Source organism: Balearica regulorum, chromosome 6 (genome assembly GCF_011004875.1).
Source record: "Balearica regulorum gibbericeps isolate bBalReg1 chromosome 6, bBalReg1.pri, whole genome shotgun sequence".
NCBI classification, from domain to species: Eukaryota; Metazoa; Chordata; class Aves; order Gruiformes; family Gruidae; genus Balearica; species Balearica regulorum.
Window position 1 is genome coordinate 39,478,561 of NC_046189.1, and position 10,274 is coordinate 39,488,834.

The window sequence follows — 10,274 nt, forward strand, 5'->3', positions numbered from 1 at the left end:
CCACTGCCCCCGGAGGATATCTGACTACCTCGGCACTTTGCAGTGCCTTCAGCTACGGCCGCTCGAGCATTGCACCTCTCCTCGCCGTCTCCCTCCATGCCCTGGGAGGCTGTCGCTGCAAAAGCCATAATTTAGCCTTTAATATTTTGGTACTTAACGTGACGGATTTCCCTTTTAGTGCACATTGATTTGCTCTGATCGAGGCATGAAGCTGTGCAGGTTTCCTGCATTTCAGATGATTTTAGTATAAAACATGCAAATCCCACAGTGCATCCCCCTGTTTCTTTGGCATTATGTCTGCAGAACGGTGTCACGAACGATGACACCTCTTCACAGAAAAACAGAGAAATATCTTTTGCAGGATGTGAGATTTCTAACGAAAGCTTCCCTGTGACACGAGCTGTTGAACTGTCTCCATAGAGTTCTGATTTAATTTGAACTATCCTTGCCACTCCATCATAAACAACACCATCCAAAATGCTAGGCAATAATTAAATTTCACTGGGAAATAATAATTAATAAGGGCACAAGTAAGCTGCCTCTTCATTTAAAAAATATTTCTTTGCCATTTATGTTTGGTTCATCTGAATAGCCCATGAGTTGTGAAGATTAACAAATTATATTGAAGTCTCCTACTTTAGAGGTATTATCTGTGAAAGGACTCTCACAGTTTTGCAATTGTGTATTTTAAAAATGCATTATGAAAATGTTATCTTCCTATCTAAAACATTCTCTTTGAACTACATAGCTTTCAAATTTGTTAATAAGATAGTGCTATTTTCAAGTATAACTTAAGCCTATAGATTGAACATATTTAAAAAAAATATTAAGAAAATAATAATCAAAGACAAAAAAGGGTGAAGAGGAGGATTTACCTTCCAAATGAAGAAACATAATAATGTATTTTCAAAATCTGTGTGGATTGGATTTATACCGGACCCTCTTATGGTAGGATAAATATATGATCCTATTTTTCAAAATATATTCTGATAGCTAAAATATATTTACGTTGCCCTCTGTCCTTCTCTCTTGCAGGAGCTGTGTGTTTGCCCACAGAGCATGGGCTATACACACGCACATTTATTCAAATTTCTTTTTCTTTTAGACATTCCTGCAGCTCTTTTGTTGGCCAACTGTAAACTGATCACTTACAATTGTACTTGAGTGTTTAGTGACCAGAAAATGTACAAATGCTGCTGCTGCCAGAGTAACTGAAAGTGCACAAGCAGATTGAGGGAAATACTACAGGCAAAAATTAGCCATCATTAGTTACCCCTGCTAATATTGCAGAAAATTGAAATGCTTGCCTCACTGAGAATTGAAGAGCATTTCTGAAGTTTATCCAGAACAAAATATCTGACTTTTAAACACAAACAAGATATAAAGTGTTGCGATGCATTGTTGTGCTGCACGTTAGCAGTTTGTAGGAAAATCTGCTAAAGCCCCTTCATGGGAATCAATCCCAGATAAATGCAGTCCCGTTAATTACGATTTTAACAGCTTCAGATGCCATTTTAGGAGCGGGGTGGGGGGAGAGGAGAGGGAGCAAACTGGGTCTCTGCTCACAGTGATAAACATAGGACCATAAATGTCAAACAAAGGCCAAGAACGTTGCAGAGGACAGATTGCCGGAGACCCAGCCTAAAATAAGGAATCTGTGTTGTTTTTTGTTTGTGGTTTGGTTTTTTTCCCCCCCCTGAAAACATTGTAGTAAGTGCAAAATGAAATAATAATCATACGAAATACTTTTGCACTCATAAAAGACCCTCAGCTCCACCACTCTTTATTGTTAGGCTATGATCTGTATTTTACGTTTCTAATTCTGTTATCCTGGAAGAAAGAAATTTTCATGCAAGAAGATGCAGAGCAGCAGCAGCTAATTCTATATACATTTTGTTTAAAGAGATGCCTTTCTGAAGGTGTCCTAATCCCTTTTATCACTTTTTAGCTTTTCGAGCTCTCCTTTGCACATCTTCACTTACTCCACCCTAAACCTTATCCCCAAAGCATTTTTTTCCTCTGATTTATCCCAGGAAAAAAATAATACAGCTGTATTTTCGGTGCCGTAGAACCCTGGCCATAGTAAGGTAACCTTCCGCTGATATTTTGAGTATTCGTTTTCACAGATGACCTTACTGTCGATATCTCTGTCAAGCGCGTTTCGGCAGCACCTGTTAGAAGCGCTACGGGCTTCCATGCACATGTGGCACCATATTGGAATGATGCAGTTCATTTGACATAATGCAAGTAGGTAGGGTACATGTTGCCCAACATATTTAAACGGCATTATAGTTTGATCAAGGAAAGCTTTCGAAATATTTTGCACAATGGAGAGGTTTAGGCACGATAATATATAAATTGCAAAGGTTCCTTTTGGATCCTCATTACCAAAACCAATCAACCAAGGAGATAACATAGAAAAACATGCCATTCCCTTTTCTTTCCTTTTTTTTTTTTTTTTTAAGATAATGCCATTATGCACAAAGAAAGATTAATAATTAACCACAGTGAAGACACCTTTTTTACAGTCATATGAAATATAAAATACACAGCAATTCTAATATTTCTGAAGCTGTTGTATTTCTTGTGAAAAATTAAAATGCATAGAACTAAGTACCTCCCCAAATGCCAGGCTTTCAAAATAGGTACAAGAAATTGCTAAAATAATTTCCTGAACAAACAAAAAGCTCAACTCGTATATCAAAGCTCATACATCTTACATGTTCTCTTGTCTCTTCTTATTTATATTAGGACTTCAGCACCTGACTGTACAACCACTGCATTTTTTGTGTATCTCCCACATTAGAAATACTTTTATTATTTTCTGTAACACTAGCAGAAATGTCTGATTATTATTTCTATTAAACTTTGATTTGGAAGTTCAGGAAAAAGAAAAATTAAATAAGACAAGCCACTTTAATCTTGCCTCCGAAGGTAATTAAAGTGTCCAATTTGGTAACCTTTGGTAAATACACAATACCCGCTTTCAGCGAGCCAACTGAACAGATGATATTACACAAATCGTATGGAGTTATTTGTACATAATCCTAAGGAATCAGATAAATCAGATCCAAAGAGAAATTGGGGAACCACAAAAAAGCAAGCAAACCACCTCATGCTAAAATAAAGCAGCAAGGTGCTTGAGGTACTGTTTACCCCTGTAAACTGCGTCTCGCACACTCTTAGACTTACACAGCTATAACAAGACAGATACTAAAAGGAAGGAAACACTGTGCAATTTTCTATTTAGTATTTACACTTGGAAACCACTGAGTAATAAATACGAGATTTGCAGAAAATACTACATTGTGAAAAACATCTTTAGAGTAATTTCATCCCAGCGTGTCCTTACAAAACCAGCAACACAATGAGCAGAACTAATCCTGTACTGCTTTTGCTTCAGACTCACCTCTGTGGCCGCTCGGACTCTGCTTTACATCTTTATACTTAGTTTGTCTCTGACCTGAAATAACAGAGCTATGAACTGTACACCGGAGGGGGAAACCTCAGGCATTCAACTTTTAATCTTCTAGCGTGGCAGTTCTTACTCTGTCAATAATAAACACATTTGTTAGCTATGCCTTGTGCAATCTTATATATGCATCTATCCATTCCTAAAAGATATGTTGGCACTGGGCTATTAACGACCAATAATTCTATGTGAGCCCAGTGTTGTTATTAAAGAAAGAGAAGAAAGAGAGAAAGAGAGAAGAAAGAGAGAAAGAGAGAAAGAGAGAGAGAAAGAAAGAGAGAAAGAAAGAAAGAGAAAGAAAGAAAAAGAAAGAAAAAGAAAGAAAAAGAAAGAAAAAGAAAGAAAAAGAAAGAAAAAGAAAGAAAGAAAGACCTCATATATAGAGATGAGAGTCAGAGATGTATTCACCAGTTGAAGGAGGAGAAAGTGAAGAAGTGCAGAGTGGGTGGCACCCTTTCTGGTGTGTTTACATTATTGTGGTATTAAATCTAGTTATATCATCACTTTCTCACTACCCAGCAGCGGGACAGATGGGAAAGCGTGGTGGGAGTGCACCAGGAATAATGTTGGCGTGCATTGCTGGCGCGAGGTGAGGAAAGACGACCGAGCTCCTTGCAGGTGAGCAGAACAGAGAAAATCACCGAAGGGATGGAGAGCAGTGCCTTCAACCGCCTTTTCCCAAGGATTGCCACGGTGGCCGTGCAGTTTCCCCTCCGACACCGCCCAGCCACTGAGCCTCTCCATGGCCCCTCACTGAGGATGTACTATGCAAGGTTATTTTTTCATTCTTCCTCTGTATAATTTTTAATTTCCAGTGTGATTCCCCCCAAGGGTAGAGCATAAGAACTGATTTTTTTTTTTTTTTTTTTTTTTTTTTTTGCATGGCTCTCTACAGGGTTGGATTCATCTCCTACACCCCAAAAGTGGCTGAAATGAAGGGACCAAGCCTAAAAAATACTTTATCACCCCATTCCTTTGGAAAAAGTCTTTGCAGTGATGGTTTGGGAAACTAAGCCCATGTTTTGTAGAAAAAATATAGGGAGAAAAACAGCCAAAGGCCCCTTGAATCTACGTGAACAGTCTTACTGAAGCCAAGTGGCTGAAGGATGCCAAGTCAAATTTTGTTATTGTCTACAGACCCTACTACAACAAGCCTTTCTTGAAGATCTACTTTCTACTTTTCAAAACAAGCGACAATTAGACTAAATCAGTGTAATCTCGCAGATCCACACAATTTTAGCCTAAACTACAGATAAAACCGAGCTGATGACAGGTGTTAAGGATGTACCACAATATTAATATGTGGCACTAGACTATACAGCTTCACAGGAAAGTTACTGTAATTGGGATTTTTATCCCCTGGAAGTCAGAAAAAATTATTGACAGTTTCTGGGTCCTAAATGCATCACCGTTTCAAGTAAAATAACAAGCTTTGCCTCAGGCTGTAGTTCATGCTATGTGATCACTCGATACTTTGTCTATGTGGCTTCCCATGGTAAGAGAGAAAGGGAGAGAGACAGAGAGGAGCCTCTGTCGAAAGAGGAGGGAGTCAACAGATCACTTCACAAGCAATTATTATTTTTATTATATTATTTCAACATCATGATAATTAATGACTGAACTTCCAAACATGTTTGTGTGAATTCAGTGTACTGATAAGAATGGCTGCATAGTGGGTGATTTATATTTGTTTCTGATTTTTTGCCTGGGTGCTTAGCAGCAGATTGCCGTTCTGTAACTGCATTACTGTGGGGTAACTGGAAATGTTTTACAGACAAGTTCTGCCATTTAGCATACAACTGTAATATGGTTCTATTATCCATTTTCAATCAATATTTAACCTTTTCAATAAACAACTTAAGTGTACTAAGCCAGAAGGAGGAAAGCTAATTGCCACATGATATATTTGGTTTCCAGGTATACTCAGCTGGCTAAAGTAAAGTTAATTAGGTTATAGGTAGCACAGCAGCATTTAGAAAAATATATCTTCTGCCTCATAAACCTTTTCTTCAGTCAATAGCATCAACAAATACTTGCGGATGATGCCTGTAATATGATGACCACTACTTGAAAACCCGGACTGTGCTTTTTGCCCTTGCAAATGGCGTAAGTTACCAAATGGTATTATGGTAAATGATGGAAGTGGGTGGGTGGACACCACAGATCTCCACATCCAGCTCTGTGTTTGTCTTCAGGATTGCATTTGTGAGCCCAGCTGTAGGAAAGCCAGCTCCTTGGAAGAGGGTGACTCTATACTGTGTAGCAGAAGCATTTTTTTGTTTTAGAAGAATAAGATAGAAAACAAGAAATTAAGAGGCTTTATTGTTACACTATTAAAAAGCTCATTGTTTATGGCAACTTCACTGAAGCAGTATAAGCTTGAAAATACTGTTGTTCGTAATTAAAGTATGCTATTGTCCACTGTTCGTGTATGATTTCAGTTCCATCGCACCCTTCAGAAACCTTTTTGTTTTGCTATTGCAATGCACAAACCAACAAATAACTTATGTGCAGTCTCTTGAAAAGTCCTTGTTTCACTGGTAATCATAACTGTCTTTTAGATAGGTTTAAGTAGCTATTTTTAAAGGAGAAAAAAATAACATTTAGAATTCACAATCTCAGTGTTAATGAAGAAAAAATGAAAAAAAAAAATAAAATGAAGGAAAGTCTGCTTAGAAATCGTTTCCATAGAGCTATTTTATTAGTATTTCATCCATTGTAGATACGTATTTTGTATTTATTCATCTGATATGGTTCTCACTTACTACGACGTGAATTACAGATGATTTTCCAATTTTTTTAACTATAATGCACCGCTAATAAACCTAGGAAAAAATATCATTCCAAGGACCAATTATAAAATCTTGATATGAACGCCTATCTTTACTCAGGCAAGCAATCCTGTTCAGCAAAAAATGAGTTATTACCGCCCATTTAACTGACGGGAGTCTTTCCCTGGATCAAGCTTTAGATCCCTTGCTTATTTGCCATAGTGAATACTGTATAATAGGGATTCCAGTGAAGTCAAACGGCAAGCCATGCAGTGATTTCAATGAGAGCAAAACTAGGCCCTGAATGACCAACACTGATCTTTATTATTCGAGGGTAATAATGTACCACTCTAGTTTACCCAAAGTAGCTGCTCTGAATATGCTATAGTTTCAAGAAGACTGAACGAGTGCATCTGTCTTCATGAATGGTGATTAAAAAAAAAATGCAAATCTTCTTACATCTTTTCTTCCTGACATTAGGTCATTGCTTCATGGCCTTCTTTTCATTTGCACATCCATAGTAATTTCTATTTTGGGACACTATTGAAAATATGAGATTCACTGGGTCCAAATAGACATTCTTATAATAAGCAGATTGTACTGAGCTACAAAAGCTGCAGTATAATAAAACAAATTGTATGAATGTGAGAAGAATGTGTAAGAAGTTTCATCATAAAAAAATGACCAATAACATTAAGATGTTTTGTATGAGGAAAACACTCCAAGCACTGTTCTTTGTTACTGTATAAAAAGCCTTTTTGCAGTGGCTGTTCCTTGACACAGAGTCTTTATATATGAAATAATTTATTGCCATACCTGTAACTGAAATAATGACTAAATCATTTTAAAAAAAGTCTCATAGCTCCAACAGAGTAAATCTTCTACAACTTGCTGCAGTGCTAATCGTAAGCATGTTATACAGTAAGTTTGCCTGAAGCTAAGTTAAGCAGGCAGATTAGGACTGTAATATAGTATCAGGGCTCATAAATCAAGTGTGCTTGCAGATTTTCTTTCACTTACTGCTCCTTCTTACAGTTCAGACAAGTCATAATTACACATCAGTAGGCATTGTGAACAGAGGAATGAGCTACAACATAACGCACAATAAACCCTGTCATATAAAAGCAAACTGGATAAAATAACAGAAGCAATACTCCATTTTACAACATCACACTAAAGAATTACACCATGCCATTGTGTAATATTCTGATCAATCAAGAGCCCATCCACAATTGACAGTCCCAGTAGGCTAAAATTTACTATGCAAAGATATTTTCCATTTGTATTTATTATTATGATGATTATGATTATTATTATTATAATATATGGTGAATGAGAACTTAAAAAAGCCAGAGGTTCAAAATAAAAAGTGCTCAGTGCAAAATACAATTAAAGATATTTTCCTAAAGCTTTACTATGCATGCAATCTTTTGACAAATAATAATGCGGAAGAGGTAAAAGATTCTTCATTCATATTTTGTTAGCGTTATGACACCGAGCACAGGTACTGTATGCCACCCTTTTTAAACCAAAGCCGTGCTGACTGATGTCTCCTAGTTATTTCAAGGCTTAGAATGAGATCAAAGGTGCTATGGCTTTCGCGTATGACATTAGCGGAACACTGAAAATGGGATTTGATGAAATGAGAAAATATTGGTTATTTTAATTCTAATAAAATAATTCCAAAAGAATCAGTAGACAGCAGGTAAATAGCAAGCACTGCGTAGAGGCACAAGGGTTTATGGGGTTCCTGCTTTCTTCCCTAGAAAATTATCCTACCTTTCCACTTTTTGGACATAGAGAGCAGACAACTGCCCCTAATTTCACTCACACAACTGAAACACTCTTTTGTTGCCAAATAACTTGTATTGCAGCTCTGTGGTTTGTCCTTTGCTGTATTCCACTGGCTGATAATTTTTCTACATGTGATTATAATCAAGTCTCTGTGTTTGTGCCTCGATGGAAGAGTGTTGTAGATTTGTGCATGGAGAGGGAGAGGACAACACTGCTTCCAGAAAGACAAGCTCTTGGAAGATTGGTCTTTTGGCCAGAGACTCAGCTTGGTTGTTAAGAAAAATTCACCCCTCCTACTTACCTATGGCCCAGCTTGAAAACACAATATCAGCAGAATTTGGGTTTTTTTATTGTTCAAAATTAGGTTGATTTTTACTAGCATGTACCCATTAAGCTTTATTGCTATGTTATTTTCTGCTCGTGTTGGGCTTTATGATCCTAAATCATTTAAGTGTTTTTTAAAAAAACTATCCACATATGTGTTTCCAATCTTCTCCTCTGCACCAAATGCTCTATGGCATCTGGAAAAAGGGAATGCTGTGGTCTTTCTCTAGTTTGCTGTAGATTATGTCCTGCCTGCTTCAAAAAAAAAAAAAAAAAAAAGGACACCCCAAACCCCAGTAAATTTAAACTAGAAGATACATCAAATCTAGTGTCTCAGTCAGACGGAACTTCCCATCACAACTTGTCCTGATCTTTGCTGAGATGGGATCTGCTGCAGAAAGTTGCATGTTTTTAAGACTTGTCTTGTAGAGACCAACATCTCAGACTTTGAGTCAAGCATGGCCAAAGGCAAGGTGGGGGGACCAGAAATTGCAGTGTCCTGCAGGATATAGTGTCCATATTCAGCAGCATTTGTAATATGATAAAAACTATTACTGTTTTACTCTTTTTCTATGCATCATCTTGGCTTTCTCCTGGGTTTTGCCATTTTTCACAGACGCAGATGTTTTCCTAATGCTGCCCTTGAGGTCTACCTCCTTCTACTTGTCTGATGTCTTTTCCCATATTATTTTGGATTCTCCTTTATGTCTCCAGCATCAGAGAATTCACCTAACATAAGCTTGAGCTATTCCTGCTGCTTGCTTGGTCAGTGCCAACGGCATGGCCATGCGCTAATCAGGTTTTCCATGACCCCGTTTCTGAGTCCCCACCAGCCCCTGGCTGGAGCGCGTTGCCTCTCCAAAATTGCAAAGTTGGGAATCCCAAGGCAGTTGCAAGGTTTTACATGATTTCACCTTTTCCGTCTCTCCATGTTAAAATATATTACTTATGCTTTACATGTTTTTGTAGAGTACAGTGCTTTCCAGGGCTCTGCAACGCAAGTTCCTGGTTTGCCCTCTTCACCCAGGGAACCCATCCCATCTGCACTTAATGGAGACTGCTTGAGACACCCAGTGCATCAAAATGCGTTGCTCATAGAAAGCATGTTACCTTCCCTATTGCTATGAGGTGATATTTGCAGATAAAAATGGAATATAATAATAACATTACAAAAAAAAAGCTTAGATTTGTGACTAACAGCCACCTTGGGACTGCACAACCCAGTAACTGAGCAGGAAAACTTGCAGCATCTCCCTCTGGCTCCCGGTTGTTAGGTGTGGTCGTCCCCAGGATCCACCTCACTGGGAAAGCATTGATTTTCTTGAGAGGAGAAAGGGTAAACATTTCAAATAAATTTTAAGAGTAAAGTGAGGAAATACAGGCTCAGTGAGGGAACTTTTTATACATATTTTCCTTTCAAAAATGCAAAAGAGCATTTAGTTAATTTACAGAAAACGCGTTTCTGAACACAGTGCTCTTTGGTGTCCTCACTGTCCTCCTAAGGCTGGCCTTGCTCTGCATGGTATCCAAGCAGTGCTTTTATCTTGTGACCTCCTCGGTTGTCTTGTCTCTGGAAGTGTAACGGTAATGCTTTTATTAGAGGCCATTTCTCTGCAAATGGTCTCTGCCGCTGCTCTCTTGCTGCACGTCCACCTGAAACCTTTGGGCAGAGGGCTCCTGCAGGACAGTGACAACACGGGTGGCAAGTCCACCTTCCGCATTAGGGGCATTTTCTTTTTGTAGGCATCAACTGCTCTGCCAAAGCTTCCCGCAAATCTCCCTCCACCCAGTGCCAAATTTGTGACAGAGAGTGAATTAATGGTCTCACACAATGAGAAGGCTGAGGAGCACTGTGGTATTCATAAGTTGAAGGAGAAGTCATATATTCATAAGGAAATCGCCTCAAACCATCA

General features: G+C 38.3%; 1 long non-coding RNA gene across 1 annotated transcript; it reads left to right on the forward strand.

Moving 5' to 3' along the window:
* The first annotated feature begins 3,889 nt into the window (after positions 1-3,889).
* Positions 3,890-5,895, forward strand: LOC142602284 (uncharacterized). The gene is made up of 2 exons (XR_012835949.1): positions 3,890-4,245; positions 4,368-5,895. It is a non-coding gene; the product is annotated as an uncharacterized LOC142602284 (long non-coding RNA).
* Positions 5,896-10,274: the final 4,379 nt, after the last annotated feature.